Raw genomic sequence first — 12,638 nt, forward strand, 5'->3', positions numbered from 1 at the left:
GATGACTTTATTAACTTCTGTTTAATTTAACAGTTCTCTATTTCTAAACTCATCAACCAGTATTTGCTCAATCAAACACTCTGACTAACCAACTGCTCTTAGCAATACAAACAAAAAACAGTGCATTTCTCTCCATTTTTACTTTTAAAACAGCTGTACAAACATGGTAGCTAAAGAAGGTTGTGAAGACTTTACCTTGTATTTTTGAGGTAGAGACAAATGAGAAACCTCCAACTTTCCCATTCTGAGTTGGAAATGACCTCAATATTAACTTCTTCTTTTTTGTTTTTTTGTTTTGTCAAATCTAACGCACAGTTAAACCACTCCCTTCAACCAGTTGTGCACCACCAGTAAATTAGAAGGCTTCCTTTTTGGAGGGGCCTTTCAAGATAGTAGGTACTTCAAGACCTTTATTGTTCAATGATGAAAACTGGATCAGTTAGAGTACACAGTGTATTCAGCTTGAAATGCTCTAGTCCTAATGTATTCACACTCCAAATTCAAGAGTTATCTTTGCATACAGCAGTTTCATAGACAAACACTTCCAAAATTTCAGCGAGCCACCACCTCCCACATTCAGCGCCCCGTCTCACCCCAAAGTGCCTCAGAGTACCCGCGAATCAACCCTTTTTTTATTGGCGCCTCCCCCTCTGGCACTGCTGATAATTCCCTGTGATAAAATAATCTCATAGGTGAGGGTCAGACCTCAGGAGAGGATGACATGCTTCTGACTCTCCTCATCTGTCCAGGCCTTTCATTACTAATCCCCATGCAGCTCCATCTTGCGTGAAACCTCAACCTTATAGGCTCAACCTCAGTCCAGGGCCCTGAGACAGCCAGGCAGCCAGCCCCCCTTTGGAGAGGCACGCTGCCTTTGTGTGGCTGCACTCCCCCGGCTTGTCTGCCTCCCATTATTCCCCCATTCAAAATCCAAATCAAAGCCAACTCGCATATGAAACGCGTTTGAGGTTTAAAGTCTAGTACAACTACAGCAGCTACTATTTCCAACCCTGCATGATGGATCAATATTCGTGTTTCCACAGTAAGATCTGTAGAGATAGCCGTTCTGCTGCAACTAATCACTCCAACGTTATATATATTATCTCTTTTTTTTTTTTTCCAGGACTAGTAAGGTCTCAGTGATATATTTAATTACAAGGACGTATGTTTTATTTTAATTAATACTGGCTCATTCTTGTGGCAAGACATGATTATAGTGTATCTTTTTACGCTCCTAGTTTGACAACTTGTAAGTCAAAAGGAGTGCCAGCAGCCTGGAGACGGGGGAAATGTGAAGTACAGACAGACAGATTTTTTTTTTCTCTCTTTATTTAATCTAGCACGAGTGGAAATGAAACAACAGCTGCAGCGCGCTCACATACTCCCCCCCTGATAGTGATGACGGATGCTTTTTGATTGCCCCCCTTTTTTTCCCCCCCTGGATGTTCGTTTTTGCTACGGTGCCCTTTCAATAAATATTTCTAAGTCTGTCAGTTAATTCTGAAATTCCATCGATGAACTCTGTCCAGAAAAATAAACGGGGCAGTCGCACCAGTTGGCCTGGACGGGGAGTTGTTATTTTGTTCGGGGCTATTGGCAGCGACTCTTCACAGAAATATTGCTTATTTTTGCTTCATTCCAGAGTCGAGCCTCTGACAGTTTGTGTGAAAAACTGCAAACTGGATTGTCGTTTAAACACAGCTCCTCTGCTCTGTAATTATGATCACCGTTCACGCAGACGGCTTTTACAGACAGCCGCAGAATAAGGATGGCTCTTCAGACGTACACATCCCTGCAATCTCTAACAAATAGTGGTCAAATTGCAATCAGAGGGATAAAAACAATAATTCTCCTCATCACATTAGTCATCGCATTTGCATCAATCTGTGCCTGCTGCTTGAGGATTGAACTAGAAAACCTTGGAAATCCCATTGGGAGTAATTTGTTGGGTAGGCTTTGGGAAAACTCTGTGGTGAAGTTCAATGTCAGCTTGCTCAGTTATATTTCTTTATAGAGGATGCAGCGCCCTACAGATGTTGACACAATTACCTCAAAAATGTCCTGCGTCAAAACTTGTGACTGTCATCGGTTGTTTTTTTTGACCCAACATAGGGCTTTGTTGTAAAAATCCTGAGAGGGGCAGTGGCCGCCATGGCCCACAACCCACTGAGCGGGCTCGCTCTAAAATAGAATGGTACATTCCAAACCAATATAACAGCGGCAGTGCACCATCACAAGACCGCAGTAAATGGCAAAATTATTGTGCATACTTTCTGAGGCACGCCTAAAAAACCCCACTGTGTCCACATGCACTCCCGCTAACATCAGGTAGTATTTAAGTGTCCTTCACCCTAATGTATGACTAAACATGCTGCCCCTTTACCAAGCAGCCCTGATATGCAGAGCAGGGCACTGTCATTCCACACCAGACACTTTAAAAACAGGATATGGTCTGGATTTCTCAGCTCTATATAATAAAACCCAACTCCAGTTTGATTGAAGTAAGAGAAAAAGACAAAGAGTCATGCACACTGCCACCCACTTCCTGGGAAACTGCTCTATTCTGTGTGCGGATTTCCTGGCAGCTTGCAGACAAAATGCTAGGACTGATTGCCTTAAAGTGTCAGGCCAGATTCCTCTCCTTGAAGTTATAACTTAATAGCATGACAGGCAGTGTCGGGTTTAGACAGCAGATTGAACAGCCTTATAAATTTACATCCATCCACCCATTTTCTGTTCACCCTTGTCCCATAGAGGGGTCAGGAGGGTTGCTGGTGTCTTTCTCCAGCTACGTCCAGGTGAGAGGCGGGGTTCACCCTGGACAGGTCGCCAGTCTGTCGCAGGGCAACACAGAGACACACAACCATTCACACACACACTCACACCTAGGGAGAATTTAGAGAGACCAATTAACCTGACAGTCATGTTTTTGGACTGTGGGAGGAAGCCGGAGAACCCGGAGAGAACCCACCATGCACAGGGAGAACATGCAACCTCCATGTAGAAAGACCCCGGGCCGGGAATCGAACCCAGGACCTTCTTGCTGCAAGGCAACAGCTCTACCAACTCCACCACTGTGCAGCCCTTATGAATTTACAATGATGAGTAAAAAAAATAGGGAGTAAAGGGAACTAAGGAAAACAATGGCAATTCCTGTACCATTCCTTGGAGCAGCCCTCCAAGGATGTAGACATGAACAAAAGCTAGAGAGCCACACCTCAAGCACCCATACTCAAAAAAGGAACCTGTTACCAGCCAGTGGACTGCTTGTACCATTAACTGGTACAATGGTACCCCAGAACTCCAAATTACCGATTTTACACCAACCTCTGTGACCACACACGACACGGCACGAGCAACACACCACACAGGAACCGATTCCACTCACGAACATCCCGATTCCTGAAGAAAATCCCGTAAGAACCCTAACATACCTATATGTGAATTTAGAATAATCAAACATGGATGACGATGTAGAAGCAGTAGTGATAGTCTGTGGACTCATTTTAAGCGATAAAACACGTAACAAAAAGAAAAGAAAATGTTGGATAAAAGACAGCGGGAGCAGCCACTCTATTTGCTGCACTATGCACTAAACTGGACTCTCGGTTGCGCCATGTCAGGTGTTTGGGATTCCCCTCTCTTCTTACGTCACCACACTTTCTGATTGGCTTCCTGTCACATTCAACAGGCTGCGTCCTCGCTCCCAGTCAGGGAAAACCCCACAGGCTGGTTTAATCGGGTCAAATCAATGTTGAATAAGCCCGATTTTAGATGGGAGCGGTCCAACATACCACGTAACACACCACACAGACAGGATAATCATACGATTATTACAAGCAACAATCTTAGAACGTTCCGAGTTCTAAGACTGTCGCTTAGGGGAAAATCGGGGCAAAATTTTTTTAATTGTTTCATGTAACCTCCTCCCCACCCGTTCCCCCTAACCCTAACCCCGCCGCAGTAAAATTGCCAAGCTTTGACCGGTCCGGGGTGAAGAAAAGGTTGCGGACCAGTGCCTTAGATGTCCCAGAGCAGCCAACATTACCAGGCAAGGGTCTGACGGGCAGAACCCGGTCTATGTAGATGGTTTTGTCTCCGCCTGGTCAAAATGATTTTCTGAAACTCTTAAATCTGGAAAGGTTGCCTCTAAGGTTGACATGAGCTGGTTTCCAGTATCAAGGTATTCCATCCATCCATTCATTTTCTATGCAAGTTTATCCCTGCAAGGTTGCTGAAGAAGAAAGGTAGACCACAGTCTGGTCACCAGTGTTTTGTTGTTGTTTTCTTTTCTTAAATCCAGATTTTTTTAACTCCTTAATTATTTCTCTATACTTACAAATAAGTAAGTATAGAGTATAGACAAATAAGACAGGAGTTTTCTGTGCTGCATATAACATGTGCCAACCCAACCCCTTAGTGCTACTTACTGCCAGACAGCTGCCAGCTAAAAGATTATTATGGTTTTCCTTTTAATACACAAAACAGGAATTTGGCTGATTATAAATATTTCCGGTCAGTTGTGAAACTGAAGGAGCACCACACTAACTATTAAGTTCATGATTTGAGCAGTATGTCAGCAAGCTAGCCAATCGAGTAGATAGCTACACTAAAGTAGTTAATATCATTTTGTTATACTTTTGTGTGAACGGAGAATGGAAAACAACATATTATTGTGTGCAAAAAGCATGTTTAATTTAAAACTGCTGTAATATTTTTTGCCTAGTTCTGTGCATAAAAATATAAATAAGACACACACACACACACACACACATATATATATATATATATATATATATATATATATATATATATATATATATATATATATATATATATATGTGTGTATATATATATATATATATATATATATATATATGTGTGTGTGTGTGAACTTTAAGATCAATTATCTATTTTTATTGCTTTAGCCAAAATTTTGGATTTTTTGCTTTTACGGTTGTAAAGAAAAGCATTAATTATCCAATACATTTTTACTTAAACTTTTTGTGTTGATACTGTCAGACTGTGGTATTTTTACTCAAGGGTGTGAGAATCACATACCAGACGACGCCTACAAGTGTTCTAAAATCTGTTCCTTCTGTGTTTTGGTACTCAAACTCATGTTATCCCACTCCGCTGCTGGAAAAATTAGGAATGCCCCAACAGCACTCCTTTAAAAAGAAAGCATGTGAGAATATTGAATTAATGTTATTAAGACCATTAGGTTACCACCCAGCGAGAAAAAATAGCGCAGGCCTCAGCCATTCATTGTTTGCAGCTGTTAATCACTTTGTTACACTCCGAAACTTTCATCTGCATAGTTTTGGCCGGAGCAAGGAAGGGAAGTCAAACCCAGGGCTAATCCAGAGATCTGTCTACGGCGTAGTCCGTCTTCCAACCCTGCACTGAAAGCTCCCAGTGAAACACACAAACTCCGCTGTGAGGTATCCTTGAGGAAAATATCCACTTACTTCACAGCAACACATAAAGGTGTTCCTCAAACTAGGTGGAAATAAGAAAACTGACATATGCCGTCACTCTAGTGCTGTCAAAAAACTCTCCTGTTTCCAGCTTTCTGAGGTGAGCGTATCTGCCAGGACTTTGCTGGCCTCCGAGGAGGACGCGGGGTGAAAGGGAGCAGTGACTGTCAAAAGATTTAATTTAATCTTGATGGAAAACTTCAGCTCACACAACAAATAGTAATACGGCTCTATGTGTGCTTTGGTTTTTATTTGTTAACAGGATTTATGGTCTAAATATTGACTTTAAATTGGCCCTTTAATTAGCCAAAGCAGTTGGAAATACTCAGTAACCGATGCAGTGAAAGCAAGTCTTTGGATGCTGACACACACAAAAAAGAAGGCTTACAACGCTGGGCACAAGGGCGTTGCTAGACATAAGGCAACAAAGAGGAGCAACCTCCAGCTGTGACCTACAAAGATAAGGCGTAGTTCATTTATCAGTTTGTTTTTAACCTTGTTTAAAAAGAAATTGTTACATCCATGGTCCAAATCTGCACTGGATGGGGATCAAGTTCATGTTCAAGAAACCAGTTTGGGCTGAGCTAAGCTTTATTGCATTATCCTTTAAAGTAGCGAACAGAAGATAAGTAGATTGCAGTCACAAAGGTACGGTAGGTGTCTGTTGATACAAGACTGGATGGAACCATGTTGGATACATCAAAGTCTCACGCCACGATATGAATGTTGCAAATAAAATTGTAGCTCAATGGACCTTTTGCAAACTGTTAGTTACCAGTTTTGGAGAGCCTGTGTGGATTGTAGCCTCAGTTTCCCTAGCTGATTGCTGTCGGACCTGGTGTGGTCTCCTGAAGCTTGTGTGCTTCAAGGGTGAACATGTTGAATTTCCAGAGATTATATTTTACGTACTTCAGTTGTAGTGAGAAATTATTTAAGTCTCTGTTGAATTCCTGTTATCTCAAACTAGTCTGCTCATGTTACTCTGACCACTAAATATCAAGAGGGTATTTTTAATACCATAAATCAGTTTTTCTCAAACGGTGGTGCCTCGGACCACTGGTGGTCTGTGGGCGCCCCCTAGTGGTCCACAAGGTACTGCATGTAAACAATACCGTATCCCGCAACGTTAGCTCCATGTGTGACGCATAAAGTTAGCTTACCAAAGGATTGTGTTTAAAAATGGTAATGGATAAATGGCTAAAACCCAGGTCATTCAAGAGGACAACTGAAGGTACCAGTAAAAAATGTCACAGGTGAGTGGCAGAACATTTGTTTTTCAACACTATTACGATACATGCAGATTTTGGTCTGCGGTTTTGCTAATGCGATGTGAAGGTGAAGAGGAAGTGACACACTCTACCTGATTATTTCACCTATAACAAGACATCTTCCCTTATGTTATGTGAAATAATCTTCCAGTGAAACCAGTACTTTTAAAATCAATGTTTAGATTGTATTTACTTCAGTCAAGCACGTACAGCTTGCTAAAAAGTTAATAGTAAGTTAGTTTTGTCTACTATAATATTTGCACAAGAAACTAGACCACAAACACTTGGTAAGATTTTGTTTTGGTGGTGTGAAAACCAGAGGTATGGTTTTTTTTGTGAATTTTGCAGTGCAGAGAATAGCAAAAAAAGAAGAAAAAAACCCATTCAGTTATGGCAGTGTCTCAAACTTTTTCAGGCAGAGGACCACTGAAGCCATTTCACAAACACTCATGGACCACCTAACTTGAAATTGCCTGGCAATAAAATAACATCTTAATATACACAACGTGAATTTAAATGTTAGCCTTAACTCATTGTCTTTGTTCATTTTTTTAAGGAATTACTCACCTAAAACAGGCAAGTATATTTTTCTAAAAATTACTTGTAAGTTTGTTTTTTCTACTAAGATATTTGCACTAGAAACTAGACCACAAACACTTGGTAAGATTTTGTGTTTTTTGCAGTGTGTAAGGTTTTGTGTGTGTGTAGTTCAGAAGTTTCTTATGTTTTTATAAGCTGATCTGGTCACCCATCAGTCACCACCACTTGCTTGGTTTGAGCAAGCCCTGTATTGTGTTGCCGCCATGAGGCAACTCATTTTCTATTTTTGTTAACAAGCAATTGACCAGGTACACTCAAAAGTGGGTCTGGTGACTGTATATCTCAGGGATCTGAGGTAATGGCTCTGATAGTGCCTGTTGTTAAGCACGTTTCACAGATCTTCCTGTTTGAGTTTTTGTCCAGATTCCATGAATCATCTGTTGTACATCAAATAGATCCGCAGTTTCGTCTGACAATGGGAGTCGCATCAGCACGAATGTATTCCAGATCTGGCAACCTGATAGCACGCCTTTCTTCTCCCTGTAAACAGATCATCCATTCAAAGCTTCTACATCTAACTTAAGAGCAGCTCAGGCTCACTGTCCGCTGACTGGTTCCACGTGTCTGTAGGCGAAACCCGTGTGTGAGTCGCGCATTTGAGGGCGTGCGTGCGCGCGCATTGATGCTTTTGCGTGTGTGCAGCAACACTAAGGGGGTCATGAGTCACTGAGACACGGACATGACTGATGCCCTCTCTAGGTTTTACTCTAATTACCGCTGAGGTGTTGGTGATTGTCCTGGTGACAATCCAGAGCTTGGCTGGTGTGTTGTTACAGCCTCGCCAAGATGAGGCAGTCACAAATCCAAGCTCATAAGCTGTAATTGCGCGTTTTTCAAAAGTGCAGCACTACTAAGTCACAGCACACCTTGACGCTTGGATGTGCGTAGGCTGTGGCAAACAGCAACCCTGTCAACTGCTGTAGTAATTGCTGCTGAGTAATGTTCTTGCTTTGGCTCGGGTAACAAAAAAGCTCCCCAATAAATCTGGAGACCATTTTAGGACGTCACCCAACAGGCTGTGAGTTTGCATGGGAAAAAAAGCACTATTAAAAAAAAAAATAGCAAAGCTGAAACCATGCAACCTTAACAACATCAAATTAAAGCTCTCATCAAACGCTGGCTGCCACGAAAAGGCACAAAGTTGGCCAACAAAACATCTCAGTTTGAGGAAATACCCACACTGCACAGAAGCACAGCCTCCAGTCATTTCCAATGCTCGCAAAGACAATGGGGATACGCTGAGGCTTAAGTAATAAGAACAAAATGACTTCCAGAGCAGCGAGGCCTCCTCGTTTTCAACGTGGCAGTCATGCGGGAAAATCAGAGCCACGCGAGCAGAGGGTTTCGTCGAGGATCAAAGATCGTGATTAGCCCGCACTGTCCATCCGCCTTAATGGGGAGATCTGCTGCCAATGGCAACCATATGCAGGCTGGATTAACCTCTCCATCACAATCACTACCCGAGGGAAGAAGAGAGAAATACAAAGCAGGAGAGGGGGGCAGAACAGAGAGGTGAGGGAAGCCAAAGAGATGGGGACTAGAGAAAGGAGGGGGTGGAAGTACAGAGGTAACCCCCCCCCCAAAAAAAAAAAAAAAACCTAAACATTAAATGTCAGTCCCTGATGTGTGGCATAACACGTGTGCCCAATATGCAGGAATGGCTTTGGTAAGTTTACTGACCTATAGAGTCCGGAAGTTAGAGGAAACTGCCAGCTGAAACAAGTCTTTCAACTTTTAAATGAGCCACAGTAGATTTCCTGCACTGCACATTTGGAATTTTAATAAATCAGATCCAAGTGAGGAGAGAAGTGGTTGATATAATCATGTTGCTTTGAAGTCTGTGGTGTCATCACGTGTTGTAAAAAGTAGCCATTTCGTTTAAAAATCAATATTTAACTTAATAGTAACTGTAAATTTACCAGAGAGAACACAGGAAATGAAGGGACAGGGATCGTGAAGTTCCAGCCAGATGTAATTCATGGTTAATGTACTAACCATTTTTCCTGGAGGAGAGTTTACCAAAAGACTCCCTGCTCCAAGCTGCAGCTCTCTTTTTATATTATTTTGTTTGTCAAAAAATCTTTACGGTGTCCTGAAAGAAGTACATTTGTTAAAACATTTTTTACATCGGATTCAGTAAGTGCTAGACTAGTAAATTTATTGAAATCAAATGGTTTAAAAACACTTAAAGACTTTTGACTGGAACTACAGTATATGATTTTTGTGTTGACTGGTATGGCTCTCCACGTTGAAGTACATGAGCCTCATGGACGAGCACCCGTCAACTCTTACTGTTTGTACCGTAGGTACAGCTGTGTCCCATTCAGATTTAGGGATGTCATTAATGCCGCAAGCAGTGCCATTTATGCACTGTCTCCCCGGAAAATGAGAAGATGGGTCAAATAGGAACAAAAAGGGATTTCTCACTAAAATTCCAGTGCAGTTTTTGTATTTGTTTGGTCACTGAAAGATCAATTAGTCGTACTGGGGAAAAAGTAGATCTCTCCACACTGGCTTGGTTTAAATTAAGCAAAAAAGTAAGACAATCTGAAATTGACAAGTTTGTTGGTAGCCCTTAGTGTTCATGTCCTTTTTGAGTTGATCCAATGGTGGTAGTGGTGGAGGTTTCTATCTTCTAGTGTTTTCCAAGTTATGGTCTGTTGCCAAGTCCTAGTGTCTCTGTGTGCCTTGGTGAAATCGTGCTGCTCTCTTTGGGTTATCATCAGTGTAATCTCAGTGTTTTGTGGCCTGATAATGTAGGAGCTTTGGAACCTACTTACTAATTAAACCACTGGCATCAACTGCCTTGTTCAGTATTTCATCTGGAAAAGCTTCTAACCCTCAATTAACCCGCCTGCCATAGCTGCTACTTCTTCCCCCACCTACAATGTCACCGTTAATCTACCAATATAATTAGTTAACACCCTGACTCCACCATGGTTGTTCATGAGATGCACCAAATGTTTTGTTTCCTTGTGGACGAATGTTCAACATATCGTTATGGTCAATTAATCACTCTAGAACCTTTGAGCTTCCTCTAACAATAGATAGCTTCAAAAAACGTTTTCAAAATACTGAAGTCTTCATTAATCCTTTGCCACCAGACAGGAAGTGGCTTCAGCTTCCATCAAGGAGATCAGATTTGTGATAAGTCTTTAATTCGTCTAAGGGTACATTCACACCAGCCCTGCTTAGTGCGCTTTAATCAAACTCTAGTTCATTTGTCGTGAAAGTCCAGTTCGTTTGGGGAGGTGTGAAAGCAGAGCCCATAAAGTGAACTCTGGTCCATCTAAAAACCTAGATCTCTTTTCCTTTGAAGTGAACTCTGGCATGATTCAAAGACCAGCGACCGCTCCACAAGCACGATTCAGACTACACCGCAGGGCATTCTGGGTAAATACTACCAAAACAAACATGCTAGAAGAAGAAATAGCTTGTGGTCTTTTGCAAAGTCAATAACGAAATCCTTAAACTCCTAAAATTTGACGCCGCTCCATTTTTGTTTACATTTTGTGAAGAATGAAGTTGTGTTCAGTGTCTTCTTTGGAGGTTTTCAGGTTGTGTCCTTCAGTAGTTCTTGGTGTAGCGCCACCACAGGCGGGTTGTGAAAAGGTTTTTCAAAGGATTTGGACCGTTTGACACAGCGCAAGGTGAAAGCGAACCGCACCAGATGAAAATGTAACAAACGTTGCAATTTTGTTCCCCTGGTGGTGAAAACAACTTACATCAGAGTTACACTGAGCCTGGCCAAATGTAACACAATTTTGTACCGCCTAGTGGCGACTTGCAGAATTGATCTGTGGCCGAGCAAAACCTTTCACACCGTTTGCGGCCACCTGCAACATCAATTTTAATCTTCATTCCAGATCTCTGTCAATCCCTTTTCAACGTGGTGCTCTTTGAATTGGTACTTGATAAATAATGTTGAATATTTCATTTCCAATCTAACTGCAATGGAAAGGTTAAGACTCGCTTAGGTGTATTGACACATCTGTCTCAACTACTCTAGCATCTCTTTAAAAAAAAAAAAAGATACACAAGAATCAATTTATGTTCACAGCTTGTTTGCGCCATCTCACACTAAATGCATTCAGCAATACATTAAATGACTGCAGCTAGGGGTGGGCACTCCTGGTCCTCGAGGGCCGGTCTCCTGCAACTCTTAGATGTATCTCTACTTCAACACACCTGAGTCAAATAATGAAGTCATTAGCAGGACTCTGGAGAACCTGACTGCACTTGGGAGGTGATTCAGCTCTTGGATTCACTTGTGTTGGATCAGGGAGACATCTAAGAGTTGCAGGACACCGGCCCTCGAGGACCAGGATTGCCCACCCCTGACCCACGTACTTACAAATTGCTCCACGTCTGTACGTTATATTTCAGTCAGCTGTTTTCCTCTCTGTTTTGCGCCCCGTGCATACATGCGCTCCTTCACTCGTGTGCCTGTTCTGTATTACTCAGATGAGCCATTGAGTCCTCGGTTTAATGGGCCCCGGCTCTCTTTCATCAGCAGAAAGCCAAGTCATCACAGCTGAGCGCCGGCAACGTGGGCTGGAGCCTTCAGGGAATAAGAGCCGGATTAAGTGATATCATATCGTTTAGCGGAGGAGCTCCCTCCTTTGGCAGCCGTCCTGAGAGCCAGCCATGCCTTCAAAAGGTTTGCAGTCGTTTGGCTCCCAGAGCGCCGTTATCTGCTCTGGTGATATTTAATTTCGCAGCTGTTCCTGACGGTAAATTGGAAAGAAAGTGAAGGCGTTTGTTAGCAAGAAGTGAATCACTTGCGTTCATGCAGCCGAGTGACACATCAAGATCATCTGCTTGTGTCTGTCCATCTGTTCTCCTGAGTGGGTAGGACCTTCTCTTAGGTACAGACATTTTTTTTTGGACTGAGCATCAAGCTCAACGTTTAAGTTGTCAGCTTTTTTAGTTCCACACTTTTCCTGTTTCAAGCTTCGAAATCCCTCTATGTGGCAATTTAGCTCTCCTAATAATAAAAAAAGGGGGAAGATGGCGTAAAATCTTTTTTTTTTTTTCCATTATTCTGCAAACCTGAACCGTCCAAGACAAGCTCACGCAGGCGGATTTTGAACGCTTCACTTTAATGTTACATCAATCTCCGTTTTCCTTTTGAGGTTTCCTTTCGTTTGAAATAAATAAAACAAGCAGATTCTGTAATCAAGTCACACTCGCTGCGGTTGCATAAGAAGAAAAAAGATATTTGTGAATCGGGCGACGGTTCCTGTGAAAAAGCCCGCTCCTAAGTCCACCATTCCGTTCTAATTAAGTG

The 12,638-nt window shown here is 42.2% G+C and overlaps 1 protein-coding gene across 1 annotated transcript in view; it reads left to right on the forward strand.

Moving 5' to 3' along the window:
• Nucleotides 1-12,638, forward strand: part of runx2b (RUNX family transcription factor 2b) — a 163,943-nt gene that overhangs the window by 75,928 nt on the left and 75,377 nt on the right. The gene's annotated exons all lie outside the window — the stretch shown is intronic.

The sequence above is a fragment of the Gambusia affinis genome, linkage group LG22, assembly GCF_019740435.1.
Source record: "Gambusia affinis linkage group LG22, SWU_Gaff_1.0, whole genome shotgun sequence".
NCBI classification, from domain to species: domain Eukaryota; kingdom Metazoa; phylum Chordata; class Actinopteri; order Cyprinodontiformes; family Poeciliidae; genus Gambusia; species Gambusia affinis.